The 10612-nt window shown below is 29.4% G+C and overlaps 3 non-coding genes across 3 annotated transcripts; all 3 read right to left on the reverse strand.

Moving 5' to 3' along the window:
* Positions 1-1934: 1934 nt before the first annotated feature.
* Positions 1935-2006, reverse strand: TRNAW-CCA (transfer RNA tryptophan (anticodon CCA)). Its single transcript has one exon. It is a non-coding gene; the product is annotated as a tRNA-Trp (tRNA).
* A 2173-nt stretch (positions 2007-4179) lies between these two features.
* TRNAW-CCA (transfer RNA tryptophan (anticodon CCA)) lies at positions 4180-4251 on the reverse strand. Its single transcript has one exon. It is a non-coding gene; the product is annotated as a tRNA-Trp (tRNA).
* A 319-nt stretch (positions 4252-4570) lies between these two features.
* Positions 4571-4642, reverse strand: TRNAW-CCA (transfer RNA tryptophan (anticodon CCA)). Its single transcript has one exon. It is a non-coding gene; the product is annotated as a tRNA-Trp (tRNA).
* Positions 4643-10612: the final 5970 nt, after the last annotated feature.

Below are 10612 nucleotides of genomic sequence, written 5' to 3' on the forward strand. Positions count from 1 at the left end.
TACCACACTGCCATTATCACAATTCTTATTCGAATTCAAATTTGGATAAAATGTCGGGAGACATTCTTCTCCAAGACACCCACAATTGCAAAGTTTAGGAGATTAAGGTAAGGGCTGTAGAAGGGTGAGATGAAGGCCTTTGATAAGTCAGACCTATTTTTGTACATAAGTTTTAGTTCATCTTGGCTATAAAAGGCGAGGGATTCTCAATCTTTTTTTAGTGATGTACCCCTTGTAAAATATTTATTTGAACCAGCAAAAAATATTTCATATTTTGGAGAAGGATTGGTTTTTTGCATTTTTTTTCTTCAAAATCCATAGCTATTCTTTAACAAAAAAAAATGATAAAATAAGCAAAAGTCCTTATCTTTTCACTCAATAAAAATAAAATTTTTGTAAACAACTTTCAATAAACCATGTTTATTCTTAAAAAATTAATTTTTTGAAGAAAAAAAAAATTCTAAATTAATGTTTTTAGATCAAAAATTTCAAATATAGCATTTTTTGTGCATAATTTATTCATCCAGCTAATAATAATCTTTTTTTAAACTAATTCAAATATTAAATTTTTTTAGTAAAAAACAAAAATTGCTTAGTTTGGAGTGGATAGTCCCTCTAACCCACGCCATGCAGAAGCCCTAAGTTGTGTACCACTTAAATATTCTTTCAAATCTCAAGTAACCCAAGTGTTAACTTAACTGATGGAAGTGTCAACGGTCACTGGAGCCTTCTAGGCACTAACCCCGGCGCAGTAAGATGGCATATGTTATACTTTTTGTTGTTGTTACTCATACATCTTTACGTTTAGAGACGCTTCGCATAAATACAAAATTTGTAAATGATTGTTTCAGCCGTCGTTTGTTAGCAACAAATAAAATAAAATGGACATTAACGTAATTAAGGGATACTCTATGTTTTGGGTCCACACACTTTATTGTTCATTGATTATATGTAATTGTTTGGAGCTTATAAAAAATCGATGTTCAGAAGGCTAATTAGAAGGGGGAAGGTAGAAACATTGACAGCTGACAACCACATATACTGTAAGTTTTGTATATTGGAAATAGCGCCGCTTTTGTTTATTGCAAGATTTTTAAATATTTATTTGCTATACCACGATACTTGTTTATAATAGAAAAAGTACTTTCTTAATTATACTCTTCTTCTTCCCTTGAAATAATATTATCCAACAAATTAATCATTTAATCAAATAAATGTCATTTATTCCCTTCCTTTCTCTCTTTATTTAGACATTCCAATCATTTTTAAGGGAGTAGCATTGAGTTAGAGGGTCATACAATTAATTATGTGCTTGCCAACATATTTATTAAGATGAACTCAAAATTCATATTCTCTAAATTGTTTTTCTTTCAAGTATAATACATAGAGAAAGAAAGACATGCAATTGACTATATACTCAATTGCAGATAAATGAATTTCAATTCTGAAGGTGTTATAAAAAAAAGCCTATTACAACTTTCCTGCCGCTGCTTTTGACCCCAAAGATAATATACGGTCAATTTCCCTACCTAAATGTCTTTGTTTTATCTATGTATTTATTTTACAAAAGTCCTTTATTTAGAGTTTAAGAAATTTTTAATTCGGAGTCAAGCCTATCGACCAGTTTTAGATTGCATAAAGAATACAACGATACAAAGTTCATTTTTGAAACTATTAGTTGAATAATTTTTTATTCATTTGGTCCAGATTTTTGGATTGAAGGGACACGTTCATTTAAGTTTATGGTAAATCTAAAAAGTCTATTGAGATTTGTTTTTCTTTTTATAAATGAAGAAATGATCGTTAAATTATTTACTAGAATATATATACAAAACCAGAATGTATTTTTTTTACATCCCTTTTGGATGGTTACCATATAAGAGATTTTCTAAATAATAAAAAAAAATCAAAATGAAGAATTTAAAAAAAACTCATGACCCCGACGTGATTCGAACACGCAGCCTTCTGATCTGGAGTCAGACGCGCTACCGTTGCGCCACGGAGTCTTTTATCTTAATTTTGTTAATTCTAAACTATATTATCAAAGGTAAGAGGGTATGGTTTCGATATTATTTTATTAGGGGAGAACTTAGAATTATTATAAATCTGACAAATATTCAAGATACATAAGACGGAACATTAACATTGACGGTCACAAAACTATTAGATATAATGATACATAATATTTCCTCTTTCCCTCAGGACAAGGATAATAAAAAATAAATTCAAGATATTTGAAATGAGATTTGATTATTCCATTTTGTAGACTCTAAACAAATGAATATCCTATAACAGTGGCAATGACAACTATTTTTCATTCGAATAAGAAATTGCCTTGGAGATTCCTGTTTTTTAAATTTACCTACTTTCTTAGTTATGGTCTTGTATCTGAACCAATTCATCCATCTTTAATGCAGATAACTTCTTTTCATCTTCCTTATTTAAAATGGTTTCGGATCCTTACAAATTTAATTGAGGTAGCTTAAGAATGTAGGATTTAGTGCTTCGACCATAAAAATTGTCTTTAATTTCTTCATCTGAAGGGTATTTTTCTACTCTTCTTACACAAACTCTAAGTTTTTTTGGCCCTTTTCTATATACCCCTTTTAATTTAGCTTGGATAATCCTCCGGTAATATTCCTAATTTTTTACGTAATACCTACGACATTAAATTCTGAACATTTTCCTTCACAATTATAAATTCTTCTTCAATCTCTTCACATCCAAAATATACATTTAAAATAATGGATCCTATTTGATCGAAAGTTGTTGATTAAGATCCATTTAAAAAGGTCTCTTAATGGCTAATAAATTTTTGAAGGTTATTCCAATCTCTTTCAAAAATATTCATACACAATAGATACCTTATTATAAGAATCTGAAATATGATTTCAAAGGCATTTTCCGTCTAAATATTTTAATTGAACTTGTATTGCCGATAAAGGACTAAATGTGTTTGCGTTTCTTACCATGACTTTTTGGTTTATCACGATTTCATTCTTTTGGCCTTTGGCACTTTGAAATGGTCAATTGCTTTGCATTTTCGGCATTCCTGTTTCCATGCGGGACATTTATTGAAAATATGGGCTCTTGAGCAGTTTATATCATCAAGAGGATATTTCCTAAAACTAGTTATGTCTTTACAAAATCTTTAATCCCTGAATTTTCTGCTTGGGATCTTTCAGATTTTCACAAAATTTAATTTTTCATCATTCCTTGTCTACATTTCATCAGCTCGAAATCTATCAATAACTTTTTGTAGAGTATAATTTTTTTTTCTATGGTCATAAGCATTTTTTTTTCTTTTCTTCATCTTGAAGACCTTCAATTAACTCAAAATCGATATTTTCTTCTAAACAGTCCTTATTTGCAATTGGATCACTTAATTATGCACGATTTGCAGTTCGAGTTACCTCTACGTAGAAGTCCTCAAAAGATTGACCTTTTTTTTAAACATGGTTGAAATTTAATTTTGTCAAGGATGATGGTGTTTTGAGAGTAAAAGTATTGTCGATATTTTTATTAATCTGGATATATCTTGGTAAATACGATCAAACTTTTCATAAAAAACTTTATCTTAAAATTTTTTTATTCAACTGATCCGCAGATTTTTTTAATACAAAGAAATAAGTTCATTGAATTTAACAATTCAAAAAAAATATATTAACAATCACTTCTTCGAATGTATATTTACCAAATTTTTACATTTCTAATTAACACAAGTGGAGATTTTCCAATCATATGATAAAGTATTTATCAAAATAGAAAAAATGATATGTTTTTTTTGACCCCACGTGAGATAAACACGCAGCATTTCTGATCTATAGTCAACTATTTACCGTTGCAATAAACGGAGATAATATGCTTATTAACCGGTCTTACAATGAACTCAAAATCCAATGAAAAAATATTATTTTCAGAAAGTAATAACAGTATTTACATTTTTTTTTATTAATCTGGATTTAAGGTAACAAACGACGCGATCATAAAAAAGAAAAACTGGAAATTTCTTTTTTGATTGGATATATTTTTTTAAGTATAAAGAAATAAACTCTAAAACCTTACCAAAAATATATTAACAACCACTTCTTCGAATGATTAACACAAGTGGAGATTTTCCAATCATATTTTTACATTTCTAAATGATAAAGTATTTATCAAAATAGAAAAACTGAATTTTGACCCCGACGTGATTCGAACACGCAGCCTTCTGATCTGGAGTCAGACGCGCTACCGTTGCGCCACGGAGTCAAGCTTATTAACCGGTTTTACAATGAAGTTAAAATCCAATGAAAAAGTATTATTTTCAGAAATTAATAACAGTATTTACATTTTTTTTTATTTATCTGGATTTAAGGTAACAAACGACGCGATCATAAAAAAGAAAAACTGGAAAATTCTTTTTTGATTGGATATATTTTTTTAAGTATAAAGAAATAAACTCTAAAACCTTACCAAAAATATATTAACAACCACTTCTTCGAATGATTAACACAAGTGGAGATTTTCCAATCATATTTTGACATTTCTAAATGATAAAGTATTTATCAAAATAGAAAAACTGAAATTTTGACCCCGACGTGATTCGAACACGCAGCCTTCTGATCTGGAGTCAGACGCGCTACCGTTGCGCCACGGAGTCAAGCTTATTAACTGGTTTTACAATAAATTCAAAATCCAATGAAAAAATATTATTTTCAAAAGTACTAGCAGTATATATATTTTTTTCATTAATCTGGATTTAAGGAAACAAACGACGCGATCATAAAAAAGAAAAACCGGAAATTTCTTTCCTGATTGGTTATAGTTTTTAAGTATAAAGAAATAAGCTTTAAAAACTTCCCAAATATATATTTTTCGTGAGTGCAGCTTATTAACCGGTATTAGAATGAACAGAAAAAATATTATTACCATAAAGTAATAATATTGTAATTTTTTTAAAAATTGATTTAGTTTTTTGGCTACAAACAACACACTGATATAATTTTTTTTTAAACCTGTAGTTGACTGAATTACGGTAATGAAATATTTTGTTATATGTAAATCTATGATGTTAAAAAGTACTTTGGTTATGTTTACTTTTCTGGAGTTGTGTTGATGTTATTTTCTTCAGGTTTAATATCGTACAACTCCCACCCTTTCTTCCTCATGGATGATTAAGGTTGAAAAAATAGATTTTTATTTAAGAAAATTTGATAATGTATGTAATAATTTAAAAAAAAAGAAAAAAAAGAAATATTATTCAAATATATACTTATAAATATAAATATATGTGTATACATATATAAAGTATGAAAAATGAACAATGTATAAAGAAGGCCGTAAGAAAGCTTGGCCATTTCTAAGAAAGGTCATTATAGCAATAATAATATAATATTGGTTTAAGAATATCATTTGATATTAAAGTTGAAAAAATTTGATCAATGTTTGGAAGTTTGAAAATAATTGAACATTTCTCAACCTTACAATACCACTCCCCTAGCACCAAATAATAATCCAACGATAACCCAAGTGATATTTAAAGAGAACCTAAGGAAAGAAAAAACAATAAAAAAATGGGGGAAAAAATAATTAATTTTTCATTATTGATTTAAAACAGTTTAAGTGAACCCTTTGACTAGCGTCGTTGTTAGGAATGGCATTTTTTGTGTATAAACATAAACAGTTTTATTGTCCTATTGTTTTACAAAAACATCATTAGTCATTTTTTGAATGAGGGTGCGTGAATGAGAGCTCATAATTAGAGCTTTTTTAAATATAAATCTAACACGTGGAAGATATTTTTCTATTTTGTAATCTGAAGAGTGTTTTTTATTTTCTAAAGCTGTAATTAATATTATTGAATTTTTGAAGAGAAACATTTACAACAGTCAGTGTGTTCATCAAAATGAAAAATTAGCAATAATGATTTTTGGGGAGTTATGAGGGAAGTCCTTGCTGTACTCGGGGTACAATTGAGGATAGAAATCGGAGTAATATATAGACAGGAGAGTCTGCAAAGGGTGCTGGAGGGGCTGTAGTCTCACTTAAATGGATGAATTTTTGCGTATTACTAAAAAAATTAATATTTGAAATTATTTTCCAAAAATTAAAATCCTGTAAACAGCTGTAGATTATTGAATTTTTTTCTAAAAAATTTAATATTTTAATTTTGTTAACTAAAGTTTTAATTTTTTTGTGTTTAACTATGGATTTTTTAAATGAATTTCGAAAAAATTTCATAAGTGAAGTTGATTTTACCAAATTTTTTTGCAAAAAATTTATTGTCCATGGTTTTTCCAAAAACCAAGTACCCCCCCCCCCCTGCATATGTACGCATCTTGATGAACAAGATGTACAAACATCTCGTGTATTTGTTTTGACAGTTAGATGCCCTACAATGTCGTTAAGTACACAAAAAATATTTGTTTTATGCTTTAAGTTAGGCAAAATAATGTTGTGGATATTCTCACTATGATTGGTTACCTAGGATTTTGTACATACTCGTCTAAAATCGATTTTTAAAATATTTTGTTTCTCTTTTGAATTGTAAATTACAATACTATTTCTATAAAGATGCCATGCTAGAACAATTTTCATATTTCAAAACCAATATTAAAATAAACAATATCATTTTTCTTCGTATACTTTGTGCATAGTTTGGAAATATATTTTCCAAAAGGTCAACCCCTCCATAGTGTTGTTGTAAATTTTGCAGAAATGAGGCTGATTTGCTTTTAGATTTTGTATTCGTATCACTGGAATATTGATAGCACTTTCCAATTTGATTTTTTTTTTCGAAAAATTGTTTTCAATATAAACTGATCTGTGGGTCCTTTCAAACTATTATTACTTTATCATTATCTTAAAAGTGCACTTTGGGTCCTCTTTTTTCATTTTCATTGATTCCTTTTTTGATGGGATGGAAATTGAATTGATTCTATTGTATCTAACAGTAGCTGGTAATCTAACTTTTTTTAAACTATCAAGCTGTCCATGAGGTCAAAACTAATAAAAAAGTTGTCAAACCATTAAATATTTGTTCTTTTTTAATTAGTTCATAAATAACATCACTGCTTTGTTCCAATTTATTACCATTTTATTGTGTTTTGGTTCCTTCATAATGAATGCAATGAAGAAGCTAGCTGGAAGATGAAGCTCACACCTCAATCTTAAACCCAAATAGTGTTGGCTTTGATTTGGCGTATTTTTTCATACTGTGAGGTGGAAAGTACTTCTCCATCAATTCATCCACACAAATATATTCAGATATTTCCACGTATTTTTTCCGTTTCTGGCTTCAAAGATCATTGAAACTTTCCAAAGGGATCGTAGTGGTTCGGATAGTTATTGTTGGCAAAATTAATTTTTATAAGGTAGAATTTTACTTTGAATTGCGATATTTGGACAGGGACTGTTCTCTAATACTATTTTTAATTCGTTTTAGCTTTTGACTATCAATTGAAAGATGGTTTTCTCACTCTATTTCTCTACTAATAGAAAGAAAAAACATCTATGTTTACATGTATTTGTAATTTGTTTTTTAACAAACATGGGATGAGTTTCATCGAAATCGGGCTTTTCATTTTCGTTTAAGTCATCTTGATGATGAGTAAAAAAGCTCAGTATTGGAGTTCTACAAATATTTTGGAAGACCTTATGGATTATTGTCAATTGCTTCTTCGTTCTCCCTATTTTCCTTGGTTTGCTTATAAGGATCTTCAAATGGAATTACATAAACGCTTGTAGTTGCATCCGGAGGTTCATCCTCCAAAAGCGAAGAATCTGTTGAAGATTCAAATTTTAATTTCTACCATTATTATTATGTATAACTAACTTCAAAATCGATGTTAAATAATTGATGTGAATGTTTTTTTAGATACACTTCAATCATAAATTAAAACGTTTGCAAAAGTATGTAGGAAAAATAAAATATTTTTGAGGTTCATTCCCAAACGTACGTGCGAAATTTAGACATTATTAAATAATAATTATTATAAAATAAAACTTTAGCAAAAATAATTCATGTATTAGGCACATATCAATAATACCTAATTTTAAAACATTAAAATCAATATTAAGGTGTATGCCTATTCATTTTAAAGCTCAGAATGTTCCACCTTGCTCCAAAAAAATCCATATTGCAAAAATCTAAAAACTATAGAGCACTTATTGCGCACAAATTAAAGAAAAAAGAAAATATATGAAGTAATAATTATTCATGAAGTGGTCATTATGTTTACTTGCAATCAAAGAATCTGATGCTTTTAGGTACTGTTTGTACCTAAAAGCATAAATTCAAAATCTGTAATTTTAATGTACATATATGTAAGTGGGGAGGAATGTGTTAAATACATGTCTTTTTGCTTTATTATTATTTTAAAATCTTGTTTTCTCTTTCCTTAAAGTATCTTTATTACTAACTAATCACTTATGTAAAATTTATCGTATACTTAAAATTACTTTTTATAATAATATGTGAAATTAAGATTTCCAACAAATAATAATATATTATAACTGAGTTGATTTTGCCTTTTCTTTTAATTTTTATATATACGACTCTGTTTATGGAAAATAATATTAAAAAATAAGTTTGTATACCTACTAAGATGGCTCTTATTCTGTAGTTAAAGAATCATTGTTTTGTATTTACATTATCTCGCCCTCTTAATGAGTAAAAGTGTATTTCTGGGCCAAAAATTTTAATATTTGAGTAAAATTCATTTTACTTCTATACTTTTGACTAAAACTTTAATTTATCAACATTTGTTAACTTTTTTTATTTGCAATACTAATGAAACGTATTTTAACTGGAAAGTGAGGATCCACTACTGAGAAGAGAAAAGTGAGCCAAAAGATGCTTTATTGATTCTTTATGGTACTTTGTTATACAATAAATATTTAATTGCGAATCAATTGATGTTAAAAAGTATTGAAGATTGAAAATCCAAAAATTGCACAACCAGTAGAGGCACACAAATTATTAATGCTTATAGACAGTGGTTATGATAGTTTTTTTTTTTTTTTTAGGGGGGGAAGGGTGGCTTGAGCCCCTATAAAAAGTTTTTGAACTTCAAAAAACCAACCAAACCTACCAAAAGAAAAAAAATATTATAATTATATTTCTTTATACGTCTGTTTTTGTTGTTAACACATATTGAATCCAAAATGCTTTAATAGATCAGTCTGAAATTTGGCAAGTAGGCGTATAAAATAACCAATCATGTTCATATAATTTAAAGACCCTGTTTCTGACAGAAATAAGAACTATTTTTCATTCTCTCTGTCTCTTCTCTTTCCAAACTGTATCTTTCGTCATCCCTCGACCTGTCTCTTTTCTTCTACCTTCATCCTTTGTTTCTATTCTCCTCTATTCAGACCTGAAACCCAGGTGGCACCCTATGCTAGTATATGATAGGTTGGGGAAAAAGTAATTTCAAGGTCTTTTTTAACGAAGTATACCCCCTTCATTATTGGTCACATCGGATCAAACGATACGGCATTGTAAAGGTTTGAGTGTAAACAACAAAAAATTTGCAGATAATATTGCACTTGGCCGGTTTAGTTGTGAGTGATAGTGCGTCGAGCATGGAGATCTCAAAGGAAGACAATTACCATAATTTACATTTTTACTATCTGTAAGGGAAAACAGCTACGAAAACAAGGAATATTTTTTTCAATGTGCACATGGGCGATACTCTTTTGGTTCCTGTTGCACAATAGGGGTTCGAGCGATTTCGTTCTGGTGTAGTGGAAGTGAATGATGCGTCACGTACTGGAAGGCCTGTTATAAAAAATGTCGATAAAATCATGGAATATTTCGAGATAGACAGTCATGTTAGAACTACCCAGAAGCTGAACATACATCACATAACCGTTTTAAATCAATTACAGACGGAAGATAGAAAATGAATTGGTGGGTAGGAGAGGAATTGTGTTTCATGAAGATAACGCAAGTCTGCACACATCTTTGATGACGAGCTGGAAGCTCCAGGAGCTCTGATGGGAAGTGCTTACACTTCCATCCTACAGTCCAGACATGGTACAAAGTGATTACTATCTTTTCCTGTCTATGGGCAACGCGCTTGGGCCTCGATAGAGGGATACCAAAATTGGTTGTCCGTGTTTTTTGCACATAGGGACAATGACTTCACAATGAAGTTGAATTCTTGTTGGCAACAAGTTATTAAAGAGAAGGACATTACTTGGCTTATATCAGATGTTTATAACACTACTTATAAAACATTTAAATGAAGCGAAAATACGAAATTACTCTTTTCCCAAACCCAATATATAAAATAAAAGTAAAAAATAACCCTATTTATATGAGTAGCTACAAAACGGTATTAATAATTTTTCACCCAATAAGCCCCTCCCCCCACATGATAATGCTGGCAACGCCCGTGATTATGTACAAAGTTATAATAGTACATAACGTTTACTTAAAAAGATTGGAGATATCCAATTATTTTCTGCTAATTTCTTCAAAATAGGGCAAATGATTAAGAATCAAATGCATTCATTAATTGATAATTAAGTTAAAAAAATATTTTGCACAGGTAAACCTTTCTATAACGAGAAGAAAATGAAAGGGTGAGAAAAAGTCAAAGTATAACATGGATTTCAATGGGCT

The sequence above is a fragment of the Lepeophtheirus salmonis genome, chromosome 7 (genome assembly GCF_016086655.4).
Source record: "Lepeophtheirus salmonis chromosome 7, UVic_Lsal_1.4, whole genome shotgun sequence".
Taxonomy (NCBI): Eukaryota; Metazoa; Arthropoda; class Copepoda; order Siphonostomatoida; family Caligidae; genus Lepeophtheirus; species Lepeophtheirus salmonis.